The sequence below is a fragment of the Gracilinanus agilis genome, chromosome 5, assembly GCF_016433145.1.
Source record: "Gracilinanus agilis isolate LMUSP501 chromosome 5, AgileGrace, whole genome shotgun sequence".
In the NCBI taxonomy this organism is placed as follows: domain Eukaryota; kingdom Metazoa; phylum Chordata; class Mammalia; order Didelphimorphia; family Didelphidae; genus Gracilinanus; species Gracilinanus agilis.
In genome coordinates, this window is record NC_058134.1 from 79,329,002 (window position 1) to 79,345,857 (window position 16,856).

The 16,856-nt window shown below is 35.2% G+C and overlaps 1 pseudogene; it reads right to left on the reverse strand.

The window, feature by feature from the left end:
- Positions 1-10,869: 10,869 nt before the first annotated feature.
- Positions 10,870-11,678, reverse strand: LOC123249839 (annotated as a pseudogene).
- Positions 11,679-16,856: the final 5,178 nt, after the last annotated feature.

The following is a 16,856-nucleotide window of genomic DNA, read 5'->3' on the forward strand; positions in this document are numbered from 1 at the left end:
TTTTGAGCACTTCTTAAAAAGACTTTGAGAGACAGGTGTCACTATCGCCAACTAAGACCTGAAGAGATTAAATGCTTTTTCTTGTGATGACAGACAAAGTTGGGGGACAGATTAGAATTTACCATAGCTAATACTTTTCCCTTAAGAAAAGACAGGTTTTATTTTTCTAAACCATAAACCCCTCCATCTATAGTTGTTGTAAGGGATTGATATTCCTTCTAAAACTATTTTAATTCATTTAACTGAAAGAAAATATTATTCTTGTTGAATTTTTAGAAGGGTCATTACATATAAAAATGTTTAACAAGTCCTCTTCAGTACTTGGGAGAGCTGTGAAAAAGCTGCTTCTTCTCAGAATGCATCTGGAGCCTCCAGTGGACTTTTGGCTTCTTCCCAAAACTTGCTTTCCAGGGAAAACACAGAAGAGTGACAGTTTCCTATCGATACTGCAGCAAAGAATTATAACATGAGAAAGAAATAAGGGAACTCAGAAGGCAAAATCCAAACAGCTGGTTGGGTTTAGGTTAAAGGTATGGAATGTCAACCACATTCATAAGAAGCTACATTCACCCACTCAAGTTCTTCAGACAATGAACTTTCGCCTTTGGCTCCAGCTATTAGGATATTTCCAGTGGTAAAAAGTCTACTGCATGTATGCCTCAGCATAAGCGTAGTCAGAGTTGTGTGTCTTTGTGTGGGTACACACACATGTTCATGTAAACATGTACACATACTTCAATCATATCTTCCATGTATATGATCCAGTTTAAATGACATTTGGACCAGTCAAATGTTTGAGCTATAATATAATTAGTCTCCCCGCCATACTTTCTCCAACAGATTATTTTCCATGCAGTAGAAATTAGATTTATTAGAGAGAAAAAATATTTAATATAAAGTCCAGACAATATTTTACTTCAATTTTGCTAGATTGGGAGATTTTTTTGAAAATTTCTTTGGTAGTTTTTAAATTCTTTTTTGGGGGGTTAAATTTAGATACCCAGTTAAATTCCCCCCCCTCCCTCTGTTAGAGAAAGCAATGGTGGACATATACAAGTCATTTTTCAGAGAGCAGGTCTGCTGCTGTGTATAATGTTCTCTTTTCTTTACTCTTCTTAATTTCATGTATCTCTTTCCATGATTTTCCCAAATTAACAATCTTATGCCATGACTTCTTTGACCATTCTCCAACTGATGGGTATCCCTTCTCAGCCAATCTGATAGGTACAAGATATCTTGGCGTTGTTTTTATCTACATTTCTCTATTTAATAATGACCTAGAGCATTTTTTTCAAATAGGTTTATATAGCTTGGATTTCTTAACCTAGAAATTGTCTGTTCACATTTCCTGACCATTTATCCACTGAGGAATGGTTCATATTCTTATATAGTTGTTAAAGTTCTACATATATTTTAGAAATGAAACCTCTATCCAATAAAATATTTATTAAAAATTCACAACTTATTACTTTCTTTCTAATCTTGGCTATGTTAGCTTTATTTGTACAAAACCTTTCAGTTTATTGTATTCAAAATTATCCATTTTACATCTCACAAAGCTTTCTATTTCTAGTTTATTCATAACTTCTTCTCCTATTCATAAATCTGATACTTTGTAAAGCACATTGTATTGTATACATTATTTCATTTGATCTTCCCATTAATCTTATGTTCTAAGTATTATTATCACTATTTTATACATAAGGGAATTATGACTCATAGAGCATAATGATTCTTTCAGAGTTGTGCAACTTTAAGTATATGAGGTAGATTTAACACCCAGATCTTCTTGTTCCAAGAAGTGTTTTAAGAAGTATCAACAGGTTATATATTGCATTAGACATTAAAAATACAAAGACAACAATAAAACAGGTTCTGACCTCAAAGATCTTATATGTTGCTGGGACAAATGCCATGTATAGAATGGGAGCTTAGGTGGTGCTTCAGAGCCAGGCCTGGAGTCAGGAAGATCTGAATTCAAATTTAGCTTCAGACATTAGCTATATGATCCTGAGTAAGTCACTTAACCCTTTTAGTCTCACATTCCTTATCTGTTAAATAAGCTGGAGGAGGATGTAGCACATCACTCAAGTATCTTTTCCAAGAAAACCTCAAAAAAAGTTGCAATAAATTTGGACACAAATAAGCAACATCTATATACGCATATGAGTAGATAAATTATATAGATATATAGCCTATGGATCACTACCTTCATTTTCTCCAAGGGACTATGGGATCACATAGACTGTATATAATCCTGAAGATCTTATATGAAAGGTTCAATTTTTTCCTTTGGCTTTTGCCTTAAATTTAGGAAAAATTCTGAATAACCCTAAATGTGAGTAACATGTTCCCTTGTACGGATAGAGGAATAAGGGATAGGAGAAATGCAAAGGTTGTCTCTAAAAGGGAGAAAGGAAAATTCTAGAAGGGGAAGCTCTGCAAAGGGGGTTTTGGGGAGTTAACTGAGAAGAAACTGTCACTCCTGAACTGTCCTTTCTCTTAGTTGGAAGGGAGAATAGTGGCTCCATCAACTCCTGGTAACTAACTACTTTTGTGGAAAAACTAGAAGGTTCTTGGGTTTGGAAGAACACCTAGGAGGAGATCTGTGTTTCCCTGAAGTGCTGTGAAACATCTGCCTGTGACAATCTGTCTGTGACAATTTGGCTAAGGTAAACCAAAGGGTTTTACATCTGAGACTTTGGGTTTTACCTAAGAAGCCAACCCCAGGCTTGGGAAAGAACTCAGTCTACCTTTGAGTCCTGTCTCCTCAGCCTTTTAGAGACAATCTTGGATATTTCGTTTAGCAAGGTAGTGAAATGGTTTTGGGGTTAGAAATAGCAAGAAGTAGCTAAGAAGGGTTTAAAGAAGATCTGAAGAGCTCTCTTGTGAGAGGAGAGTAGAAAGTGGGAAGAGATAGAGCCATGTAGAGTTAAGACCTTACCTACCATTTCCCTAACCTCAATAAGTAAAATGAACTCAGTTTCCTTTAGTCTCAAAGGGTTTGTGCTTCACTGTCCCTGGGAAGGTCCCTAGGTGGGTTTTTTTCATCATCAATCTATCTAGGTCCTTCCTAATCAATATATTTCCTTTGAGAGGTATATTTCTTTTTCACCCTATCACCTGCAAAAACACTCAATGTGTAAAATGAGTAATGTATCAGATACAACACATCACACAAAATGCATAAGGTATATTATAGATATAAGATATATAAAATGCAAATTACACACACAAGTACACAAAGACAAAAACGAAGTAATAGATTCATAAACTCTTCCATACCAGAAAGTAAAAACAGAAATGGCGACTGCTAAATAAACAACTCCCTACTCATTTCAGACCAGAACTTTATCACTGACATAATTGAGAGCAACATCATCGTTAGCAAGGCTCAAATCTCTTACTTTACAATGACATGGCTTTTGTCTTTCAGCTCCACAGCAATCCTCTAGTGAGAATCTTCTATCTCTAATAATTTCAATATTAAAGAAATCTTCCTTACATGGCCAATTCTCAACTCTGGTAAAGAGGAATTCCTGATTACACTATGCTCTTATCCCAAATTAATAACTATTTCTATTAAATAGTATAAACTGTTTTAATAATTATAAATTATATATACATAATATGTAGGACATTACATGAGAAAATGTATACTACAAGGTAATATGATATGTCATAAAATGTATAACTATATTTATTAACTTTGAGGCTAGTTAATAGTTATCTAAGTTTTCAAAATCTCCTATGAAGCAAAGTGAATATTAAATGTATATGCATTGGTATAAAATATATATTCATATACATGCATATGCACATGTATACATATATGTTCAAATAGATACATCTAGATAGATAGCTGAATAGATAGATAAATAGATAGGCATATAGATGAATGAATAGATGGGTAGATGAATGAATGGATGGATGGATGGATGGATGGATGGATGGATGGATCTTGGGGAAAGATGAATAGTGAAAATATTTCTATGGCTAAGTTCAGAAGGAAACTATATTTGATTGTTCTCTCAAGTACACATTTAAATAAATCTTAATTTCAGCTTTTCCAAACTTCTTTGGCTGCCTATATTCAATATCAGTTAATCCTACCATTGCAACAAATATGATAAGTACTTTTATCTTGATTGAACTTAGCATTTACAACTCTGTGTATATTAAGAGACAAAATGCAATTAGAAAAATGCCTCTTTATAGGAAAGGAATCGATACATATTGGTCTGCTCATTAGCAATATGTTTTCAGAGGGGAAAAAAAGAGTTAATAGGAAAGGAAATGGAATGGAAAATATAGGACCAGATTCCAAAAAGGAGATTTTGGAGAAAAATTTTGAAATTGAAAAGAATTATTGGAACTATATTTGATTGACTGCAAGGAAAGGGAAGAATACCTAAATTACCTGGTGTATGATTTGAGAGGGACAAGGAGGTGAATAACCATGCAAATCCCAAGCTATAATATGAAGTAGATGAAATCTATATTAAGGATATTTTCCTCTCTCCCACCCCTTTTCCCTATGACTCTAAAGTTCCTCCAGGCCTTCTGGTCTCAACGGAAATTTTTTCAAAAAATCTAATTCACACTAGATTTTTAACAACTTAATGTATTACACATTTTACAAGCAATTACATTTTTAAGAGAACCCATGCAGAAATTAATTCAAAAGAGAAATGGATAGGTCTTTAACATTAAATTGTTCAGCACCATGGAACTTTGGAGAAGAAAATTATTTGGAGCAAAGTTTCCTTTTTTAAATCACATCATTGAAGAGTGGTGCCTTTTGGACACCATAAGCCCAAATATATTTTGAAAAATGTGAAAATCTAAAGTTCTGTCTCTTGGGAAGAGTACTTAGTCCACTAAAGGAAATAATCCTGAACTCCTCTGAGTTCTCTTCCCAAAATGGTACTAAAATAACCTATTACAAGTGCATTGATGGCCTTCTTATTGACAAATCCATTGCTTTTTTTCACACCTCAACCTATATGAACTTTCTTTGGCCCTGGATATTATAATCAAAGAACCAAAAATGTTAACATGTAAAAGAACCTCGTCTCTCTCTTTTTCTAAACCCTTAACTTCTGTGTATTGGCTCCTTGGTGGAAGAGTGGTAAGGGTGGGCAATGGGGGTCAAGTGACTTGCCCAGGGTCACACAGCTGGGAAGTGTCTGAGGCCGGATTTGAACTCCCATCTCTAGGCCTGGCTCTCAATCAACTGAGCTACCCAGCTACTCCCAAACCTCATATATCTTTGATCTAACATTCTCATTCTTTTTTATTTCTATTTTTTATTCTTACAAAAATGCTACTACTAATATATTTTTTCATTCGTAATATGAGTTGGAGAATAAAATGGCAAACCACTCCATTATCTTTGCCAAGAAAACTCAAATAGGGTCATAACATTCTCATTTTCAACATTAAAAAATGGTTTGTTGATGGTCTTAAAGCAAGCAAAAAACTAGAATCTGTGTCCTATAAACATAGGTTCTTTACTTCAATTTCTATTTAGTACAATTCAATCCTATTCATTTCACATTTTTAAGTTTCTAGTATGCCTAAAGCATTATGTTTGGCACTGTGGATAGGAAAAAGAGATCTTTCACACACTTAAGGACTTTACACTGTAGGATTTAGGTGTTTGAGAGGTTAGTGGAGGTACAATTCACATTCAAATAAACACAGGAAAAGGAAAATTGAGGCAAGAGGGACTTAGACCACCTGAATAGGATAATAAGGGAAGACTTCACAGAGGTGGTAGCTCATCTTGATAGGCTTAAGAATCCACAGGCAGATATGAAGAAAGTGTCTTTCATGCAAATAGGGTATCTTACATAAAAACATAAAGAAAGGAGATAAAGAATCAAGTATCAAGTTTAGGGAATAGCTAGTAGCCATGTCTAACTATAACATATTTCATGAAGGAGAGTAATATGAATTAAAATGTATACACACATACATACATATATTAAATATATATATATGTGTATATATATATATATTTAAAGTCTTTAATGACAATCTAAATAGTTTATCTTTTATAGCTTTGGGTCTTTGGACTTTCAAAAAATGTAACCTTTCAATGTAATTGATTTTTTTGTAAATTTACATATTTTGCTTTATACATTAAAAAAAACATAATTTTGAAGACCTTATCAATACACAATTGCTGAAGAAGATCAATGAAAGGAAAGATGTTAAAAACACCTGCTCTGGAAGATAGGGAACCACAACATATTTTTTAAGAGAAAGTGACAAAATCAGACCTAAAGATCTTCTTGAAAGGAAGATTTTGTTGGTAACTCAATGGAAGAGGAATGTGATTAGGAATAGAGGAAGTAGGGAGATCAATTGTAAGACTACTATATTAGTCTAAACAAGAGGTGATGAGGGCCTGAACCAAGAGGGTGGCTATAGAAGTAGAGGGAAAAGGGTAATTGTGAGAACTTTCTGGTGGGAACAATCACTAAGATTAAATATTGAGGGGATGGAGGTTAATAGGAGACAGAAGAGTCCAGGGTGACATTTATTAAGTATCTCCTATGTTTTACTACTCAATGCCTCATAATAATACTTTAGACACATTAAATAAAATGCATGAGGTTACAAAGGAAACAAATTATGCTAAAATAGTTATAATAATATATTTTCAGCGTTCATAAAATTTCCAAACCTTGATTCATACCAATGATTTTGCACCTCCTACAAGTACCTGATATGCAATAGTTATATATATATATATATGTACATATATATATATGTATATTTTAAAAACACAATGTTACATTAAAAAGATACATTATTGAAAAATACATTTGAAAGTTATCAAATGCATATCTTTAAAACATATAAGTAAATTTCAGAATAGAAGTGAGCTAGATGGGGGATTAACACCTTACATTTTAGAAGTATTGATGGAGGTTTTTAAAAGGAGCCATAACAAAGGGCAATTTAATCAACAGGCCTATTTCAGGCTTATTTTTATTAGAGCTTTTTTAAAAATAGCTGCTACAATTATACCAAAATTGACAGTGATCTGAAGCTGCAGACATGCTGGGAAGTGTCATGCTAATCAAGGGAAATTCTCAGTCCTCTCAGTTAATGCATTAAACTAACAAGAAATATGAATTATAGTATTGAAGCACAAAACCCTATCTATACATTGATATTCTTATTGCTACTTGCAAGAAATGAGAAATGCAAGAAATGCAAGAAACTGGAATTGAGGTGTATGTTTCTTTTACCACAGGAGGGGACTAGGGAGTCCTCTGCAGAGGTACAGGGACCCCAAGACTGCCTACTTTCTTGCAATTTACTCTATATTCATATAGCATTGTTGTCCATATAGCAACCCTACGAGGTGGGTACAATAGGCATTATCACTGCCATTTTACATTAGAAGACATCAGTTCCAAGAAAGATTATGTGACAGGGGCATATAATAAAGGAATAACATCCATCCTTTTACTATGCCATAAATTAGGTAATTTTTAAAAAGGCTCATCCAATAATGTCAAGACCAATACAGTTTTCCCTAAAGTATCTCAGCTGTTTGTATATTCTTGAGGTCATGATTAAATATCTGAGGAAATAGGCAATGGAACGTTCTGGGTCCACAGGCACAGCAAACACTCAGTGATTTGGTCTTACTTGGGTTTCGAGATGATCCTAGCTTCACTTCATTTTTTGTTAAGTTAATGATTCTAGCTTCTCTTTCTAATTACAAAGAGTTGTGGCCTATATTTTAGGGAGATCTGAGCTCAGATCCTGTCCCTAGATTCTTCCCAGTTATGTGACTCTGGGCAAGTCATTTAATCTTTCTCAAACTCAGTTTTCTCACTGGTAAAATAAGGTTAACAAAAGTATCTGTCTCACAGGGTTATTGGATGGATTAAATAAGATGTCAGTTGATCAACTAGAATTCTTTTTATTATTTTCCCCACTAAGTGTCAAGCACCAGGTTAACTGAGCTTCAGAGAGACAAAGAAAGACAAAGAATTGTCCCTTCTCTGGAGGAACTCACGATTGTGTATGTATGTGTGATGCAAGCAACCATGTAAAAACCAAATATTCCCTGGATAAATTTAGGTCACCATGGAGGAAGGCACTCATATTAAAGGCATTGAAAAAGCCCTTTGCAGAAGGAGGGAGTTTAATGGAAATGTGAGGGAAGCTAAGGAAGGGACAGGAATGAGAGACAGCTAATGAAAACATATAGAATAAGGAGAGAGTGTGTGTGTGTCATACTTGAGGAACAGCAAGCAAGCCAGTAGTCTGTGAACTTCTAGGAGTAATGTGTAAGAAGGAAGGGACCATGCTCTAAGAGACTTACAATGCCAAACTGAATACTTTATAGTTAATCACAAAAGGTAGAAGACATTACCAGAGCTCACTGAGCAAGATGAATGACAATAAGACCTACTCCTAAAATTCTGCTTGGAACCCAAGTAGAGGATGGATTGGATTGGGGAAAGAGTTGAAGCACAGGTACCACTTCAAAGTAGATAAGAGGTTATGAGATAGAATTATGGCTATAGGAAGAGGGCTAAAGTATATTAGAGATGTTAATAAATTAGAAGATTAGGAAACATTATATATGTGGAGTGAAAGTGAGGTGTGAATGATAGCAGGGTCATGAATCCAAGTCATTGGGATATTTGTAATTCCTTCAATAGCAAGAAGAAATTCAGGAGGCAGGATGATTGAGGGGGAAGATAATCATTTCTTTTGGAACATATTGTGATTGAAGACTCCTTTTCAAGATGCCCAAGAGTTTCCTGGAGATGTGTATGTAGAGCTCAGCAGAGAGACTAAGAGTAAGGAGAAAGTTATCTTGATAATAATCCTTCTTTGGACATTTCCAGCCATTCATAATTTTTAGCCTTCACTCTTTTGATCCAATCAAGTCTAATGATTTAGAGGGAGAAAAACACTCAAAAATATGGGTGACTGATGATGAAATTTTACCCTAATTTCTAGATTTTTGGATTTTGATATTTGGACTATGGAGACATAGTGAATACAGATCTTCAGTTCCAAGTCAAAACCCAGAAGAAAGTCACCCTAATGATAATTTTATACTAGCCAGTAAAGGAAAACAAAAAGCAGTGACAATTAACATTAGAGAAAGACTGATAGATAAGTAGATACATGGATAGATAGATAGATAGATAGATAGATAGATAGATAGATAGATAGATAGATAGATAGATAGATAGACAGACAGATGGGAAAGACAAATGATATGAAATTTTAAAAGCATCACTAAAGCAGCTGAAGTGATAAAGTAGATAAAGTGCCAGTCCTAGAATCAGGAAGACTCATCTTTCTGAGTTCAAATCCAGACTAAGACACTTACTAGCCATTTGAGTTTGAGAAGGAAATAATAACCACTGCAATGTCTTTGCCAAGAAAACCCCAAATGGAGTCAGGAAGGGTTGGACAGACCTGAAAAATCATTGGATAAAACAGACACTACTAATGCGTCATGCACTATTTTAAGTAGGGATATAAATGCAAGAAAATGAAGAGGCACAATCTAGGATAATATATTCTGAATGGTGAATATATCAAATTTATTATATCCTATACAGAGTACATAAACAAAAATACATATAAAACATATAAGAAATCTAGAAAGAGGGAGGAGTGTATAGATATTGGGGACAAGTGGAAGACAAGGAAGGGGAAAAGGCATGCAGACAATATGAGGTGAAGAATTAGTGGGATCCTTCCTAAAATGGTAGTCTTGGAGTCAATAAATGGAGATGGAGTCAATAATCAAGATTATAAAGACTCAGGGGAGAGCTTTCTCCAGGGTGGCAAGGGAAGAAGAGAAAAGAAGTGAATAAAGAATGCAGAGAATCAATCCAGGCATGAGAGAGTATTCAGTAGGTGTGCTTTCCCTTAGATCCCTTGAAAGATAAGGTCAGATGAAGGTATGAGCAAGAGTTACAGCCTATAGTTTTCTGTGAAGAAAAAATTATGTCATAATAGTCTCGAATGAGCATAGCAAACCTCAGTGGTTATAGTTATAGTAGTTACAATTCAACAATAAGGGTGTATCTTTTGTGGGAAAAGGTTAGAGTAGGTAGAGTACAAAGGAAGGAGTTATTTTCAAGGACAGAATTATAGGTTAGTAATGCAGGAATCAAAGGAGAGATAAATTAATGGTCTAAGTTCAAGCTAATGTCCAAGAAAATTTGTGTTTAAATAGGTCAGGATTCTACTGAATTTTCTTTGTACAACTGAATGACCAAGATGACTTCATTTTAAGCACTGACATTTGGGACCAGCCCACTGTTTCTCTTTATCCTCTGAATTATCTTCCGCTATGAAAGGCTCCTGTGGCAATTCAACTGTCACACCTGCAAAATGAATGCTCTCTGCAAAAGAGGTGAAAGTGGATGACAGACTTATGAAGCTTATTATGAGACAGCACAGACAAAAATGTAAATATTTGAGATTAATTGATGGAGAATAGCTCCAAACCACAATTATGATGGATTTCAGATCTTAAGAGGAAGAAAAAGGTAGTTGTGCAAGTCCCCCACACAACTCTTTGGGAAATAATTCTAACATTTTGAAATCAATATTAAGAAACATGGATTCTTCTTTACCTGTAGATAATATGGAAGCTAAGTAAAAAACTTGAGTACTGAATATGATTTGCTGCATTATTGGAGACACAAATGATGTTATATTAACAAAAGTGTTATATATGGATTTCCCATGTTCTCTTTCTACTGAATGCTTTTTGCTGTTTCAGAACACATTTTATCCAGGGATAAGCTTTACATTGACTGCAACTTTTAAGTTCCCTTATTTTATTTTTTTCAAGATCGAGAATTAATTTTTAATGACAAATTGCATCTTGGACACAGGACAGGTAATGAGACAAGAACCAAATTGTCTACGGGCTTGCATTGTGCTGATGATCTCTTCCAGGCTGGACTCAGCTCTTGCAGGGAGACTCTTAACCTTGGAGACTAGTGATCTGGGAGGGCAGCAGGGCCCTTTTGTTGCAGGGGTGCCAACAGGGTAGCTCCTTTCAATATAGTGTTGCTGCAGCTGCTTCTTGGTGGCTGCCTTGCTGGTCATATCATTAGCTTTCTCTATAGCCACCAGGACAGTTTTCTTTGCCTGCTTGATTGCTTCCTTAACTATTTAATCAAGTTTTTTAGGAGCTTCATTTTGGAGTTTAACCAAGATGTATTCTAAGGCTTTGATGATCTTGTCCACATTACCTTTGAATCTAACTAGGACAAACTCCTGTACAGCTCTGGTCACCCCAAACAAACTGGAGAAGACCAACACAGTTTTCAAGATTCACCTAATAAACACATCTTTTCTCCACTACCATCAGCTAGGAATGGTGGATGTCCCAAGTGAAAGTGGTCCTAGTCAGGTTCTCTGGGTTCATGATAGAATCCTTGAGGATGTACAGAGTGGGCTACATTAGCAGGAAAGAAGTCCCATGCCCAGAGGGGCATCGTTTTGGACTTTGTTAGGAAGTGCCTGGATAGCAGCTTCTGGGCAGGAATTTTCTCCTACAGTGTCCTCCATCAGCACATGTTTGCTGTAGGGCCACCAGAAGCCAGCAACACTGGGTCCCCAGAAGAATAAGGCATGCTCTACCCTAGAAAATATTGCACCATATCCTGGCAAGGAGTCAGTCTACGTAGAGTCAGAGGGCACACAGTATTGGGGGTGGGGACAAGGTAGGAAGCGGGGAGAAGGTTTGAAGCTCTCCAACATTATTCTAAAAATTGCCAGTGTCACCTTCACCATGAGGGGAAAGGGCCCTTATCCTTTAAGTGAGCAAAGCTTCAAAAGAGATACACCATGATTACACAAAGTATCAGGGAAAAGGCACAAACTATCACATGTTTAGAAGGAAAAAAAAAGTCTTAAGGGCATTTTACTTCCTTTCTGTTCAGTAATTATTTTTTTCTTTTCTTTTTCTTTCTTTCTTTTTAACTTTGTTTCCTCTATAAACTTACTCAGAATGTACTATTCAAAGTCCTTCAATATCCATTATTTCATTTTGAACCTCACAACTAACCTGTGGAAGAAGTAAGGTAGGTGTCAGTAGATCCATTTTGCAAGTCTGGGAACTGAGTCCAAAGAAGATTAAGTATCTTGTCAAAGGCCTTAGATAATGCTGAATTACAGAAAACAGGATTACTGTATTCTAAGACTAGCTTCCTTTTAGATCAATTGTGTCTTTGGGAATGTGACTCTGAAGCAGACAAACATGTCAATGTTCACTTTTTAGGACTGGATTAGGCAGGAGTTAGGCATTTAGCATTCCTAAAAGACTGCATAAACTCACTGTCATCAGGGAGTATTGGAATGATTAGTGAAAAGTGTACTAGAGACAATAGCCTGATTTGCTCTCATAAGGAAAGCCAAAAATTTTGAGAGGCATCCTAGATTACTGGAATCAATCCAATACCCATTCTTCAGAAAGTTCCCAAAGAGGTACTGGACCTCTCCAGTGTTTGTCAGGCAGCTTAACTTAGTCCTCATTTCCTGAGCCATCTTAATCATCCTTCAAAAATGCAGCCATATAGGGTCTGTACTAATCCCACATCCCCGAAATAGAGCATGACTGACCAATGGCATGGGCTCTTCCTTGTCTGTAAATCTGTGGGTGTTTTATGGAATTCAAAAAGAAACATGGAGATATGAAGAGAAAAGAACCTGCTCTTGGACTACAAAGGAAGGAAAGAAAGTACTGAGTAGTTTGACAAGACCTTCATTCAGATTCTTCTTTTGGCATTTACCAGTTGAGAGACATTGAGCAATTGACTTAACTTTGTCAAGCCTCCATTTCCTCATAGGGAAAATAGGGATAATATGGTGTGTCTAGTTATGAGAATCAAATAGGGGCGTCTGCTTCCTCATCTAGTTCTCTTCCAGCTCTAAAACAAACATATAGAACATAATGTCTAACATTATTAGTTATTATTTTCTGGAGCAGCAGAGTAAGGGAACTCTATTTCTGGCTTTATATGAAAGTAGAACAGGCAGTTATGTACATGATGTGATATGAAGGTTATCATTTCCAGCACTGCTCCAAATTCTCCTCCCCTGAATTACTTGAAGCATGAAGAACTTGATATCAGATAATCACTCCTTTCAGCTTAGTATAATGGGAAGAATAGTGGTTTTAGGAGCAAAAGGCATGGGTTTGAACCTCAACTCTGCCATTCTTAAACTCCAGGATTTTGTATAAATCATCCAGCACATGGCACAGTCCCTAACACATAGCAGGTGTCTTAATAAGTCTTGATTTACTAATTGGTTGATTTCACCTTTGAGGGCTGATTTCCTTTATTGGTTAAGTGGAGATTCTAGTGTTATGTTCAGATAGTGCTTGTTATAGACCTTACTCTACTACTGCCTTATAGTGAATTGAATTTACCCCAAATCTTTTGTAGTGGAAGGATCTGGGGGATTCTTTGACCTTGGTTTTAGAACACCTATGAAGAGAAGGAAGGAAGGAAGGAAGGAAGGAAGGAAGGAAGGAAGGAAGGAAGGAAGGAAGGAAGAAAGAAGGAAGAAGGAAGGAAGGAAGAAGGAAGGAAGGAAAGGAAAGGAAAGGAAAGGAAAGGAAAGGAAAGGAGTAAGGAAGGCAAAGAAAGAATAATGTTCTTTTAGAGAATAGTATATAATGTGTGCTATAACAATACAGATTATAGGAGAATTCGTAGTTCAATAATTAATATAATAACAATATAAATAGGTAACATTTATTTAGCATTTACTATGTTCCAGGCTTTATGATAAGTCCTTTTTAATTATTAACACATTTGATCCCCACAACAACCCTGGAAGATAGGTGCTATTATTATCCCCATTTTATAGATGAAGAAACAAAAATATAGAAATTAGTAACTTTTCCAGGATCATATAACTAGTAAATGATTGAAGATTTTAATTCAAGTCTTCCTGAATTCCGGACCAGGATTCAATCTAATGAGCCACTTAGTTGATCTGATCTTATATAACAATATGATGATTTAACAAAAATTGAACTATGTCAAGCACATGAACCATTAGGGAAATCATTATCTTAATAGTATACAAATCTGTCAATAATTACTTCAATTTAATTTTCAAAAGTGCTAACAATAATCTTATAAATATAAGGCATTCAATTATTCTCATAATGAGGATTCAATTGATACCAGTTCTATGTCCAGTGAGGTATGCCTTAAACACTACAGCATATGAATATCTCAAATAAGTAAGGAAGTAGAAAAAGGGGAGAGATCAGGTAACAAGGAAAAGTAAACAAGGAGAGAGAAGGAGAAAGGAGGGGAGGGAGAGAGGAAGCAAGAGATTCCTTCATATATCTAAGAAGATAAAAGTTCTCAAACAGCCCAGATATGGCTTCCTTGTCACCTACTACTCTCTTGTACACAAAAAGGAAGAAAAGATACAAAAAGCAAGGTCCAAGAAAGGTTTGCATCCTATATTCAATTGGATAGGATGATATTCTTAGAACTGTGGTTTTGGTTTAGCTTAATCCCCTAAGGTTAGATTAGTTTTATTGACATTGAAAGCTGTGCTGATGGAAATAATCACTCAAGAACAGTGGAACGGAAAGGAAAAGGAATAAACATTTATATTGTACCTACTATGTGCCAGGCACCATGCTAAATGCTTTTTGTAAATAAATATTGTCTCATTTGATCCTGAAAACAGCCCCTCAGGGGTTGTTATTATTCCCATTTGGAGTTGAGAAAACTGAGGCAAAAAGTGTTTGTCACTTGCCAGGATATCATAGCCAGTAAATGTCTGAGGCTGAAGGAAACAAGTGAAACACAGTATTAAATTAACAGAAAGCCACCTGCTTCATTCCAGTCCACAACATTTCATGAAAACCCAAAATGTGCTACATTAAAGATAAACACCTGCTTCTTTGATCCAGGACCTATGGAGCTATATATCTACTGGCTAAGACTAAGAAATGGAAGGACACCTTATTCCATCTAATTATTCACAGCTAGGGAGTAACAACTGCCAGCTAGAGCAGTTACAAAAATGGGAGAAGCTAAAGATTCAACTCTAAAATATCAGCCAAGATATTACCAAGAAAAGTGGAGAGCTATGAATACCTTAAAGTTCTTCATTTTGGTCAGTTGATGATGTAAGCCATCATACCCATCACATTACTAAGAAGGAAGAAGTTAATAATATACAGGAATATCTTCATGAATATAAATTTAATCAATAGATATGGGCTCTTGTTATTATCTGAATTAAGAAATTTTGATCTTCAGGAGTTCCCTTTTAAAATATGAATACTCTTAGGAAAATATAAATCTTAAACTACTACGTAACAAATATCTTTAAGCATAGTTCAAGTCATCTCTCTTTCCTGAATTACTGCGATGGTTTCCTTCACACTTCCAGGTTTCCAGTATTGCCATTCTATAGTCTATTCCCCCATACATTTTTACCAATGGTATTCCTAAATCATATGCTCACCTATATTCTTCTTTTTTCCCAAGACTTCAAAGTCCCTATTATCTCCAAAACAAAATATAAACCCTTCTGCTCAATATTTAAAGTCCTTTTAATGCATTACAAACTTTCCAGCTTATGATTCAAGGCCCCACTTGCTTCTTCCTAAATGTAATACTCCATTTAAATCAATAACCATCAATCAACTTTCATTTCTTAAGAGTTTACTAATTACCAAGCACTATACATTTCATTGTTCTTGCACAGGCTATCCCACATGCTTGGTACTCCTTCTTCAACATCAACTCTTAGAATTCCTAGTCTGTTTTGCTATTTATCTGAAGTTCCACATTTGGGTGGAAGCCTTTCTTGATATCTTTGTTCTAGTAGAATGTAACATCTGTGTGGAAAGGTGCATTTTTAAAAATTGTCTATCTTCCTAGCACCTAGCAAGATGCTATGCGTATAATGAGAATGAAAAAAATGCTTGAGGCATTGAATTAGATTACACTCCCTATAGTCAGGACCATTTTACCTTGAATTCGCTTAATCAGAGAGCATCAAATATCAATGTGAGAATGAAATGATACTATTAAACTTCACTAGAGTTATAAGACAGCAAAAAGTCTATAATAGGGAGCTACCTGTATGTGAGAAACATGAATGGAATGATGGGTTGAGATATCTTGGAAATATAAAAGTTAGAAGAGGATACTGTGAACCTGAGCATTAGATACAGAGATTGTGCTGAGGAATCCTAGGGAAAAAATACAGTTGCAAAATTGTTAAGAAAAGGAAAACAATCAAAATTTCTTTCCATTGATCAGAATGTAAAGAATAAGGGCAACATATATACATACAGATATCCATCTATATATGTACATGTATGCATGTATGTATATATTTATACACCGACATATATAGTATATGCATATTCATACAGATATATTTGTGTATGCATGCATATAACTAAACACATACATATATACTGAATGCATGTTTACATGCACATATATGCATACATGTACATGTACATATATGAAAAGAGAAAGATAGTAGCTAAGAAATTATGGAAAAAAGCTATGACAGGGCAGTAACTCATGGTTAGAGACCTAGGTCTGTAGCTAGGTGTATCTAGGTTCAATATTTGTCCTCAAATACTTATTAGCTGTGTGACAACCCCAATCGCCAAGCCCTTACCATTCTTTTGTCTTAGAACCAATACTTAGTATAATAGAATTGATATTTACAGCAAAGTTAAGAAAGAAAAAGAAAGAAAGAAAGAAAGAAAGAAAAAAAGAAAGAAAGAAAGAAAGAAAGAAAGAAAGAAAGAAAGAAAGAAAGAAAGAAAGAAAGAA